A 13,087-nucleotide genomic window follows, 5' to 3' on the forward strand; every position below is an offset into this window, starting at 1 on the left:
AGACAAACCCAGAATGGTAGTGCATTTAGACATATGGCAGAAGCAAATGAAAACCATATTTGGAGGAAGGTGGCATCCTAGGCATCAAATTATTCCTATAAATAATTCTCACATATAGTGAATAACACAAAAATAACTAGGTCTACAAGGAAACAAAACATTATGAGAAAAACCAGCAGAAGAAACATACAATGAAAACTAATCCCCAAAGACTTAAGATATTGGAAATATCAGACATAGGTAATGTTTCAACAACAGCAAACAACAATGTTTGCTGTTGAAAAAATACAACACAATTCAAAAGTCCAAGCAAGGAATTGAAATATAAAAAGTGAAATAGCATATTTATAAAAGAAAGAAATAGAAATTCTGGAACTGAAAAACAGAATATAGCACAGTAAGAACTCAATGGGTGGATCTGACAGCAGATTAGAGGAACTTAGAGAATAAATGAACTGGAAGATAGAGCAGAAGAAATTATCCAGCATGAAGAAGTAAAAGTATGAAAAATAAAGAAAAGCTAACAGACACAGAGAATAGACTAAGAAAGTCTAACACATGTAACTGGAGTCTCAGAAGGAGAGGAGAGAGAAATAGGACAGGAGCAATACTTAAGATAATAGCTGAGAATTTGCCAAAACTGATGGAAGATTCCAAACCACAGATTCAAGAAGCTCAATGAATACAAAGTAGAATAAGTAAAAAGAAATCTCTATATAGACACACATCATAGTGAAACTGCAGAAAAAGACAAAGACAAAATCTGATAAGAAGCCACAGGGGGGGAAATGGTGGTTTATTTTTAAAGGAATGAGAATTTGGCTACACTCCGCTCTCTATAGAAACACTAAAAATTAATGCTGAATAAACACTGAAAGAGTTGAATGCTATCATCAATGTGCTGAAAAATGTAAATAATAACTGCCAAAAGACCCACACTTAAGGAAATACAAGAGTGTGAATATGAGAAGAAAACAATCCCAGGTGAAAGGTGAGAGACATAGGAAGGAATAAAGGGCAATAAGAATGGTAAACACGCAGCTTCATTGCAATGAACATCCAAAGTATAAAGCAATAATAAAGCAACAGTGTGTCATGGGGTTTAAAATAAATAAAGAATTGGAATATTTATGACATGGCTCTGCTTCAAACCATCATGACACCACCTGGGGACTTTTTGCCCTCTGGTGCCACAGCTCACGCTCCCAGGTCTCTCAAAATGCCACCTTTGCACAGGAAACAAAAGAAAAAATAGACAAATTGGACTTCATGAGAATTAAACATTTTTGTGCATCAAAAGACTCTATCAACAGAGTAAAAAGGCAGTCCACAGAAAGGGAGAAAATATTTGCAAATCATGTATCTGATAAGGTATTAGTATCCACAAAAATAAAGAACTCCTAAAACTCAACAACAAAAAACAAATAATCTGATTCAAAAATGGGCAAAAGGGCCGGCCCCGTGACTTAGCGGTTAAGTGCGTGCGCTCCGATGCTGGCGGCCTGGGTTCGGACCCCGGGCGCACACCAATGCACCGCTTCTCCGGCCATGCTGAGGCCGCGTCCCACATACAGCAACTAGAAGGATGTGCAGCTATGACATACAACTATCTACTGGGGCTTTGGGGGAAAAATAAATAAATTAAAAAAAATTAAAAAAAAAATGGGCAAAGGACTTGAATAGACATTTCTCCAAAGAAGATATACAAATGACCAATAAGCACATGAAAAGATGCTCAACATCACTAATCAGTAGAGAAATCCAAATGAAACTACAATGAGATACTACCTCACACCCATTAGGATTGCCTCTATCAAAAACAAAGAAAAACAGAAAACAAGTGTTGGTGAGGATGTGGAGAAATTGGAACCCTTGTACACTATTGGGGGAAAATAAATGGTACAGCCACTGTATAAATCAGTATGGCAGTTCCTCAAAAAATTAAAAATAGAATTACCATGTGATCCAGCAATTCAACTTCTAGGTATATACCCAAAAGTATTGAAAGCAGGGTCTCAAGGGATATTTGCATGCCCATGTTCACCACAGCATTATTCACAATAGCTAAAATGTGGAAGCAACCCAAGTGTCCATCGATGGATGAATGGATAAACAATACCATTGTGATATATACACACGATGGCATATTATTCAGACCTAAAAAGGAAGGAAATTCTGACATATGCTCAACATAGATGAACCTTGAGGACATGAAGCTAAGTGAAATAAACCAGTCACAAAAAAAAAAATACTGTATAATGCTGTATGACTCTACCTATATGAGGTACTTAGAGGAATAAAAATCATAAAACTAGAAAGTAGAATGGTGGTTGCCAGGGGCGGGGGGTACAGAGGAATAGGACGTAGTTTTTAATGGTTATAGAGTTTTCATTTTACAGGATGAAAAGAATTATGGGGATGAATGGTGGGGTTGGTTACACATTATGAATGCATTTAATACCACTAAACTGTGCACTTAAAAATGGTTAAGGTAGTAAATTTTATGTTATGTGTATTTTTACCACAATGTAAAAAATTGGGGAAAAAAAAAGAAAGCCACCTCTGTGGGCACAGGCCCAGGTAAATCTCTTGCCTGGGGACTTTCACTTCTTTACACTTCCCAGCAGCTAAAGTCACAGAAGACTGAAGGTCAGAAAAGAAAGAAAATCCATTGACAGTCAGAAAAGAAATCCATTGAGAACAATCTGCAAAGGCCGGAACTGCTTTCTATGAAATGAGCTTTGTTGAGTCAATCAGTACCAAACAATGTTCAGATATTATTAGCACTCCTCCTGCCCTCTCTGCCTGAACTTGGAATTCTTCCACTGGTATTGACATTATCTGGTATTGAGCCCTTAATTATAAACATCTGGCAGAAAACCATGGAAGAGAAACTTACAAATGCCATTCTGAATGGAACCATCATTGAGACAGTGCTATTCAAAGTGTGCTTTGTGGACCAATTCATGACAAGATTCTACTTCTGGATAAGTTGGATGATCTCAGACATGCATACACACACACCATGGAAACAATCTTAAAACTTGGACATAACACAAGAAAGCAACCAACTGAAGGTATTTGAGAGTGAACAGAAGCAGACAGGCTCTTATGAGGAGTTCATGCTCTCTTGGAGGAGGGGAGATGGAGAGCTATACAGGTAAGTTCATGTCTCTGTGGCTTTTAGCCCGAGATTGATTGTTGTACATGTAGTGTGCCCAGCAGCAATGGGGGCCTCATGTGCAAAACCGTGCATTCTTTCTGGCCTGAGGAAACAGAAAAGTAAATGTATGAAAATGTGAACAGTGAGGAGAATGGGAGAACCCCCAAAAGGGAAAGAGCCAGAGAGAGAATCCCCAAATTCATTCTATGTACATCTCTGACTGCCCACTGAACCACATACATGTGATATAGACCCAAAGTAGCTCAACTAAAGACAAAAGATATGAAGTAAGACTAGAACTATCCCTGAATAAAAAGAGTTTTCGGTTCAAGCCCACACAAGAAAATTGCCTGCTAAAATAAAGGAAACACTCAATAGAGGGAAATAACAGAATCTAAAATCACTACAAGTTAATATTCATAATATCAGGATGCGATCCAAAAGTTACTCAAAATACAAAGAAACAAGAAAATGGAACACATTCTCAAGAGGAAAGAAAATCAATTGTACCCATCTATGTGATTAACCAGATGTTAGAACTGACAGAAACAGATTTTAAAGCAAATATTATAGCTAAACTCAATGAATTAAAAGAAAACATGACTTCAATGAATAAAAACCTCAAGAGAGAAATGGTAAATCTCAATAGAGAAATAAAAACAATAGAAAAGGACCAAATGGAAATTGTACACCTGAAAAAGACATGACAGAAGAAAGAATAAGTGAAATTGATTTGATAGATAGATAGATAGGTAGGTAGGTAGGTAGATAGATAGATAGATAGATAGATAGATAGATGGATAGATAGTAGATAGAAGATAGATAGAACATTTCCAAGGATAAGAACAGAAAGAGAAAACATTGAAAAAACAATGAACAGAATCTCAGGGACCTGTTAGAGGATATCAGATGTTCAAATATTAGTGTAATTGCAATACCAGAAATATAGGAGAGAGAGAGAACAAGACACACACAGAAAACTATTTGGAGAAATAATGGCCAAAAATTTTTAAATTTGATGAAAGATGGAAATTTGAAAATATAAATGTTAAATTAACACCAAGCAAAATAAACACAAGGAAGTCTATGCCAAGACACATCACACTATTGAAAACCAAAGAGAAAGCACAAACATTGATAGCATCAAGAGGAAAATGACGTATATACAGAAAAATAATGATCTGAATAATGGCTGACTTATCTGGAACTATGGAGGCTAGAAGACAGTGGAATGACATTTTTAAACTGCTGAAGGAAAAAAACTGTCAATCAAGAATTCTATATCCAGAAAAAGCCATTCAAAAATGAAAACAAAATAAAGATATTTTAAGATAAAATATAACTAAGAGAATTCCTCTCCAACAGAACTGCACCATGAGAAACGCTAAAGGAACTTCTTTGGGCTGAGGGAAATGATATCAAATAGAAACTCAAATCCTCAGAAGAAATCAAGAGTATCACAAACGGTAAATATCTGGGAAAATGCAAATGACCATTTTTTTCTATTTGTTTTTTTCCTCCTAATTGTTTTGTAAACTATGTGGTGGTTTATTGCAAAAATTAGAACATTTTTGTGAGGTTTATAACATATGTAGATGTATTAAATGTAACAACAATAACATAAGAGACAGAGGAGATATTGACCTATAAGTTCACTGTATATTGTATTCCTTAGGGCAGCCCCCCCCCCCCAAAAAAAGGAAAGAAGTCTAGCTAAGATGCCAACAGTGAAATTGAACTGGAATTCTAAGAAACACTCTAAAAACAAAAAGAGCAACAGAAGGGGAAAAACAGAGGAGATAAACAAAACAAAAATAAGACCTAGCCCAACCATATCAATGATTGTAGTAAAGGATAATGGAATAAACACTTTACGTAAAGGTTAGAGATTGTCGGAATGGCTTTTTTAAAAAGACAACTACATAAAGGCACAGATAGGTTGAAAGTTAATGGACAGAAAATAGATAAGCATAAGAAGATCAGAGTGGCTATATTAATATTGGATAAAATAGATTTCAAAACAGAATATTTTACCATGCATAAAGAGAGACAATCATAATGATGAAAGAGAAAATTCATTAGGAAGACATAATAATCATAAGTGTGTATTTGCCCAATAAGAAAGTTTCAAATACATGAAGCAAAAATTGGCAGAGTTAAAGGGAGATAGACAATTCTACAATCATAATTGGAAATTTTAACAATATTATCTTAGCAATAGCTAGAACAACTAGACAAAAATTAGCAACGACAGAATATCTGAACAATACTCTCAACCTCTTTTCTTAGTATTTATACAACACAATTCCCAACAATGATAGAATATACGTTCTTTTCAAGTGCACATGGCTAGACCATATTCTGGGTCATAAAATAAGTCTTAATACATTTATAAAGATTGAAATCATACAGAGTATGTTCTCTGACTACAGCAGAATTATGTTAGACATCAGTAATAATAAAATAACCTGGAAAACCCCCAAATATTTGAAAAACTTAAAAACAAACTTCTAACTAATCATTGGATTAGAAAAGAAATCACAAAAGAAATTAGAAAATGTTTTGAACTAAGTGATAATGAAAACTTCACATCAAAATTTGTGGGATAAAGTTAAAGCAGGGTTTAGAGGGAAATATAGTTTTAAATGCCTAGATTGGAAAAGAAGAAAGATCTCAAACACATTATCTAAACTTTCACCTTAAGATACTAGAATAAGAAGAGCAAATTAAACCCAAAGCAAGCATAAGGAAGGAAATAATAAAGATATGAGAAAAAACTCAATGAAATAATAGAAAAAAACAATATGGAATATCTATGAAAGCAAAAACTGGTTGTTTGAAAAGAGTAATAAAATTGATAAGCTTCTAGTTGGACTGATTAGGAAAAGAGGAAGACACGAATTTCCAATATCGGGAATAAAACTTACACCCAACATCATACTCTGTGGTGCAAGACTCAATGCTTTCTACGTAAGATCAGGAACAAGGCAAGGATGTCTGCTCTTACTGTGTCTATTTAACGTTTTACTGAAGGTCCTAACCAAGACTAGAGAAAAAAATGAAATACATACATGTTAGGAAAGAAGTGAAATATTCATTCTGCAGACTACTTAATTGTGTAGGCAGAAAGCCCTAATGAATCTATAAAAACAGTACTAGAACTAATAAATGAATGTAGCAAGGTTGCAAGATACAAAGTTAATATATGAAAATCGATTGTGTTTCTATATACCACCAATGAACAATTACAAATTCAATTTAATACACTCATGACAACATCAAAAATTCTTTTTTTTTAATTTTTTAAATTTTTTTATTTATTTTTTTGTGAGGAAGATCAGCCCTGAGCTAACATCCATGCTAATCCTCCTCTTTTTGCTGAGGAAGACCGGCTCTGAGCTAACATCTATTGCCAATCCTCCTTTTTTTTTTTCCCCCCAAAGCGCCAATAGATAGTTGTATGTCATAGTTGCACATCCTTCTAGTTGCTGTATGTGGGACGTGGCCTCAGCATGGCTGGAGAAGCGGTGCATCGGTGCACACCTGGGATCCGAACCCGGGCTGCCAGTAGCGGAGCGCGCGCACTTAACCGCTAAGTCACGGGGCTGGCCCCAAAAATTCTTAGGAATAAATTTAGTGAAAGATGTATAAGACCTGTACAATGAAAACTACAAAACACTACAAAAGGAAATTGAAAAAATAAATAAATGAAAAGAGATATCATGTTCCTACTGGAAGACTTAATATTGTTAAGATGTCAGTCCTCCTCAAACTGATCTATAGATTCAATGCAATTCCAGTTAAACTTTTAACAGACTTTGTAAAAAGACATTGGCAAGCTGATTTTAAAATTTATATGAAAAGACAAAGGACCTAGAACATCCAAAACAATTTTGAAAAATAAGACCAAAGTTGAAAGACTTAAACTATTTGATTTCAAGACTTGCTATAAAGCTACAGTCATCAAGACAGCGTGGGGGCCAGCCCCGTGGCTTAGTGGTTAAGTGCGCGCGCTCCACTGCTGGCGGCCTGGGTTCGGATCCCGGGTGCGCACCGACGCACCACTTCTCCGGCCATGCTGAGGCCGCGTCCCACATACAGCAACTAGAAGGATGTGCAACCATGACATACAACTATCTACTGGGGCTTTGGGGGGGAAATAATTAAATGAATAAAATCTTTAAAAAAAAAAAAGACAGTGTGGAATTGGCACATAGATCAATGGAATAGAGTAGAGTCCAGAAATAAGCCCACACTTACATGGTCAATTAGTTTTTGACAAAAGCACCAAGGTAATTCAAAGGGGAAATCAATGAGATACTGTTATGCACCCATTAGAAAGGCTAAAATTAAAAAGACAGATAATAACAGTGTCATTGATGATGTGGAGCAACTAGAACTCTTATACATTGCTGGTGGGACTACAAACTGGTGTGGCTACCTTGCTAAACAGTAGGGCGATATCTTTAAAAATTAAAAATATACTTACAACATATCCCAGCATTTCCATATACACACAGTATATGTCCTTCCACACAAAGACATATACATAAGTGTTCATCATAACATTATTCATAACAGCCCAAAACTGGAAGTAGCCCAAATGTCCACCAACTGGTGAATGGATAAACAAATTGTGGTATATCCACACAATGGAATACTACTCAGCAATAAAAAGGAACAAAATATTAACACATGAAATAATGTGGATAATCCAAACACATCATGCTAAATGAGACATCAAACACAAAAGACTGTGTACTGTATAATTTCAAAATTATAGAAAAAGCAAAACTATAGTGACAGAAGTTGCAAGCAGAAAGGGGAGAGGATAGAGTATGAAGGGGCATGAGGAACATTTTAGGTAAGGGAATTGTTCTCTATCATGATTGTGGTGGTGGTTACCAATTGTACACAATTACCAAAATTGCTCAAACTACATACTTTAAAAAGGTGAATTTGATTGTATATAATAATAGCTAAAGAAAAACTTCAACAACAAGAAAAGCATGATTGGCTATAATGGATAACTAGTAGTAGACTTGCCCTTTTGCTGTAAACAACTAGAAAACCAGACAAAATATATGAAAAAAAACTTTTTTTAGACATTGAATGATAGGTAACATAGCACTGGGATCCCTGAGAGAACAAAAATGCGTGGAGTGACCTTTATGATTGCCCGGCCTTTCTTCCTGGACTCACTTTCCACATCATAGTGCAGAAAGCAGGGACCCAGGATAGTAAGGCAGTCTCATTGAATTAAGGAGACGGAGATCACAAATTGCAAACCAAAGTGGCTGGAACTTGTGGAGCTGGGAGCTCTGCAGAGAACGAACTCCAGAAATCAGATAGGAGTCTGCTTGAGTCTTGGACTAAATATTAAATTGTGCATGCACAAGGTGAGAGGCCACCAAGCAAGACACAGAACAAACCCCAGAGCTCACACAGGGCTAGGAGATATTTGAGTGCTGGCCAGTCAGACTGGAGAGATACGTGCAACATGGATGAACCTCAAAAACATTATGATAAGTGAAAGAAATCAGACAAAAAAGACTAAATATTGTATGATTACGTTTATATGAAATTTCTATAAAAGGCAAAAACAAAGAGACAGAAATATCTGTATTTGCTTGGGGTTGGTGGTAAGGACAAAGATAGATTGCAAAAGGACACGGGAAATTTGAGGCTATGGTGGAAGTGTTCTAAAACTGGAATATTGTGATGATTACACAACTGAATAAATTTACCAAAACTCATCAAAGTGTTAAAGAAAAAAAGCTCCTGGTAGATATGGAGTACCTGACCATGACATCAAGTGACCATGTGGCCAGTAGTGCCCATCATTAGCTGGACGCTATCAGACCCTCCAAGGGTGCAACAGTGATCATAAGATGGAAGCAGTACATCTGGGATTGAGTACTAGGAGGCCAGAGGGCAGGAGAAAGTAGCACAAGGAAGTGGCCCAAACTCATGTCACCCACAACTATTGTGCTGGCACGGGAGCCTAAGCTCTCATCACCTCTGGACACATGCAGAGGAGTCTCTTATGATCAGATGGACAAGGAAAAATAACCAGCTTGGTTCGCAGATGGAATTTCTTGGTGTGTTAGTTTCTGATGGCTGCTGTAATAAATCATCACAAACTTAGTGGCTTGTAACAACACCAATTTAGTATCTCACTATTCTAGAGTTCAGAAGACCGAAATGGATCTCAATGGGCTAAAATCAAGGTGTCGACAGGGACAGGCTTGCATTCCTTCTGAACACTCTAGGGGAGAATCTGTTTCCTTGCCTTTTCCACTTTTAGAGGCCACCCACCTCCTTGGCATATGGCTGCTTCCTCCATCTTCAAAGCTAGCAACACAGGGCTGAAGGGTTGAGTCCTCACACCGCCATCCTCTGGTTCTCTGCTTCCATCATCACATCTCCTTTCCTGACTCTCACACTGACTCTCCTGCCTCCCTCTTTCACTTTCACTTATAAGAACGCTTGTGATTACATTGAGCCCACTCAGGTAATTCAGGATAATCTCCCATCTCAAGATCAACTGATTAGTAACCTTAGTTCCATCTGAAACCTTAATTCCCTCTTGGCATGTAATTTAACATATTCACAGGTTCCAGGGATTTGGATGGGGACATCTTTGTGGGATCATAAATCTGCTTACCACCCTCGGTATGGGGGTACATGCCAAAAGTGGAATGTGGCTGTAATGCAGCCCCATTCAGGAATGGCTTTGAAAGACAGCAGGGAGTTGAAATCTTAAGGCACAGAACTTAGACCAGTCTGGGCCTGGTCATCCATTTTATGTGGAAGGAGAAATGGCCCAAGGTTAGAATATATAGAGACTCATGAGTAGTGGCAAATATCTTGGCTGCTTGGTCAGAGGCCTGAAAGAAGAAAGATTGGAAGATTGGGAACAAGAAGATTTAGGGAAGAAGATGTGAATGAACCTAAGAGAATGGGCACCAAGAAGAAGGAACTTTGTATCACATGTTAATGTCCATCAGTGAGTATCCCATACAAAAGAGGCACTAAACAGCCAAGTAGACACAATGACTTTAGCTACCAGCCTTTGTCATCAACCCCTCTGGAACTGACACAATATTCTCATGAATTGATTAGCCATAGTGGCAGGGATTAAGGCCATGCATGGGCCCAACATCATGGGCCACCATGCACCAAAATTGATCTACCAACTGGCTCTATCAAATGTTCACTTTTCTCCCTCCCCTAGTCCTGTTTCCTTCACTGCCCACAAGTGTTGATCCCAAGAGTTCCTCCCAATAAACTTCCTGCACCAAATCTCTATCCCCCACTCACTAGGGAACCTGACCTGGGACAAGACGCTCAACAACTCTTGGTTGGATGGAATTGAACTAACCTGCCTCCATTGTGGTCAGTGTCATCTTTCTACCTACCATGGAGGAGCATCTGAGGCACCCACTCAAGACTAATGAGCCAAGCCTCTAAGGACTCAATTCTTTCCTTGATGACTCCAGAAATACCCCCACTACCTTCCCACCTTTGGGCCTCAGTAATTCAGCCCACTAAGCCCATCATCTACAGAGGAGATACCTGCTCCAGAGCGCCTCCCAGACTGCTTTGCTAATGGTGGTACCGAGAGCACGGGTGAGTGCACCACCCTTGAACAGGTGGAGGTGTCTCTTCTGGGACAAGTGGGAAGTGAGTAAGGGCAGGAGGCCATTAGTGCACACCTCCCCTTCAGAGGTCTCCACTGACCACCCCATCTAAGCCAGGCTGCTCTGTGTTCTTGGACATTGAACTCTGCGTCTTCCTTTGCTGGCACTCACACAGTCTATAATTGTTTAATGTAGTCATTCATTTACTTATTGATGGTCTGTCTGTTCTTCTAAAACGTAAGCACCATGAGGGTAGGAACCTTGTCTATGTTGTTACTAGCACCTGGCTCTGTGGATTAAGAGAACACATTTGAAGACATGGAGCCTCCTTTTACCACCTATAGGCTGTGGAACCTTAGGCCAGTCACTAAGCCTCTGGTTCCTTATCTGTAAAATGAGAATAAAGAAAGGTTGTTGTGAGGATCAATGAGACAACACAATAGCAAAATACTTAGCAGGGTGCATACACATAGAAAAATGCACATATAGGTAGGAGAGCAGAGAGCTGATGGCATCCATGCCCGAGCTCCTCTATTTCCTTTGTGAACCAGAAAGCAGAGCCATTCGCTGGGGGAAGATGTTGGAGGTTTGGAATAGATGCCGAGAAGAGGAGGAGGTGGAGCCGGGCAGAGCGAGCAGCTGACTCTGGGTACCATGGCTTTGTGGGCACCAAACATCCTTGGTGTGGGATTTCCTCCATCAGAACGCAGAAGCTGGTGTAGGGCGGATGGGACAGGTGTTTGTGCAAATCCCTGGCTCAAGTTTGGCAGGATGAGCAGGGCGGAAGGACAAAGGGGCAAGCAATTGAGGGCACTGGCAAGAGAACGGCTGCGATGATGTCCTGTGTGGTCTGGAGGTCTGGAGATGCGGAGCCAGGAGGCGCTGGTCCACGTGGGAAAGTCCAGGGAGTGGAGATCAGGATGAGGTCAGAGGGGGGGTGTGGTGGGACGGAGGCGTGAGAGGACTGGCAGCGTCGGAAGCTGTGGTCAGGGAGTGGGATCCTGGAGTGCACTTGGAACCATCCGAGTGATGACAAGGCCCAGGGTGTGGGCGGCCGGAGGGGAGCGGAGGTGAAGGTCACCGGCCGAGGAGGAGGTGTGGGAAGGGATGCACTGATCTGGCAGCTCCTTTGCTCATTTATTTCCCCTCCTCTCTGGGGCCTCGGTGCCCGGGTTCCGGGGTTCTGTCCGTCCTCCAGATGACTCACAGTTGTGCTTCTCCGGCCCCCCGCCTCTTACCCTCAGTTCCGTCTTTTATGTTTTGCCTTCTACCTAATATGTGAATGAGGTTTCACCACCACTTACGACCAAACATTTCTCAAACGGAACTTATTTTCTTTACACCAAATCCTTCCCTTTCTTAACCACCCTATCATTGTCTTCCCAATCCCCCAATTTCTGTGTCACTCATTTCCTCTTCTTCTTTGCTGGTTTTGCTCTCGCCATCTATTCTATTATGGATCCTCATGAATAATTTTGTCCATAACAGTTCTAAGCTAAGCCCCTTCTTTCAAATTTCAGAGCTAAAATCCTACCCCTGAATTGGCAGCACAAATCTAAAAAGCGAGGGTTGAGAAATGGGCTGAATCCATGGTGGGTGGAGTGCAGAGGAAACAGGCGAGAAGAAGCCCTCAGATGGGGCAGAAATAGCACAACTTGTAGTCAGACAGATGTGGGTGCCAGGTCTGGCTCTGCCAGCCACGCGGGGGACCTCAGACTTATCTCAGCCTCAGTGAATCAATGAAAACAATACCTAACAGGGGATATTGTAAATACTAGTTGAAATTGGCTGTTAACATGCCTGACTCATAGTAGGTACCTGATGTATGCTAGCTCCCTTCCAGTAAAATAACTCCAGCGCACTGCATGGTGGAATAGACTCTGGGCCAGAGTTAAGCCCTGCTCCACCCCGACTAGCCATCCAACTAGCCTCTGAGTCTCAGTTTACTCATCTGTAAAATAGGGTTACTAATATCTGCTTTGCCCTCTGCATAAGGCTGTTGGGAGAATCAAATATGGTTACACATGTGAAGAAACTTTGCAAATGATGACATTTTAGTCTCAAGTAAGTTAGCAAACTATTGTCCCGGGCTGCTGCTGCTTCTTTTTTTTTTTTTGGTGAGGAAGATAGCCCTGAGCTAACATCTGTGCCCATCATCCTCTACTTTATGTGGGATTCCCCCACAGCATGGCTTGATATGCAGTGCATCAGTCCGTACCCGGCATCTGAACCTGTGAACCCCAGGCCGCCGAAGCGGAGTGCACGACCTTAACCGCTACAC

This window comes from Diceros bicornis, chromosome 25, assembly GCF_020826845.1.
Source record: "Diceros bicornis minor isolate mBicDic1 chromosome 25, mDicBic1.mat.cur, whole genome shotgun sequence".
Classification (NCBI taxonomy): Eukaryota; Metazoa; Chordata; class Mammalia; order Perissodactyla; family Rhinocerotidae; genus Diceros; species Diceros bicornis.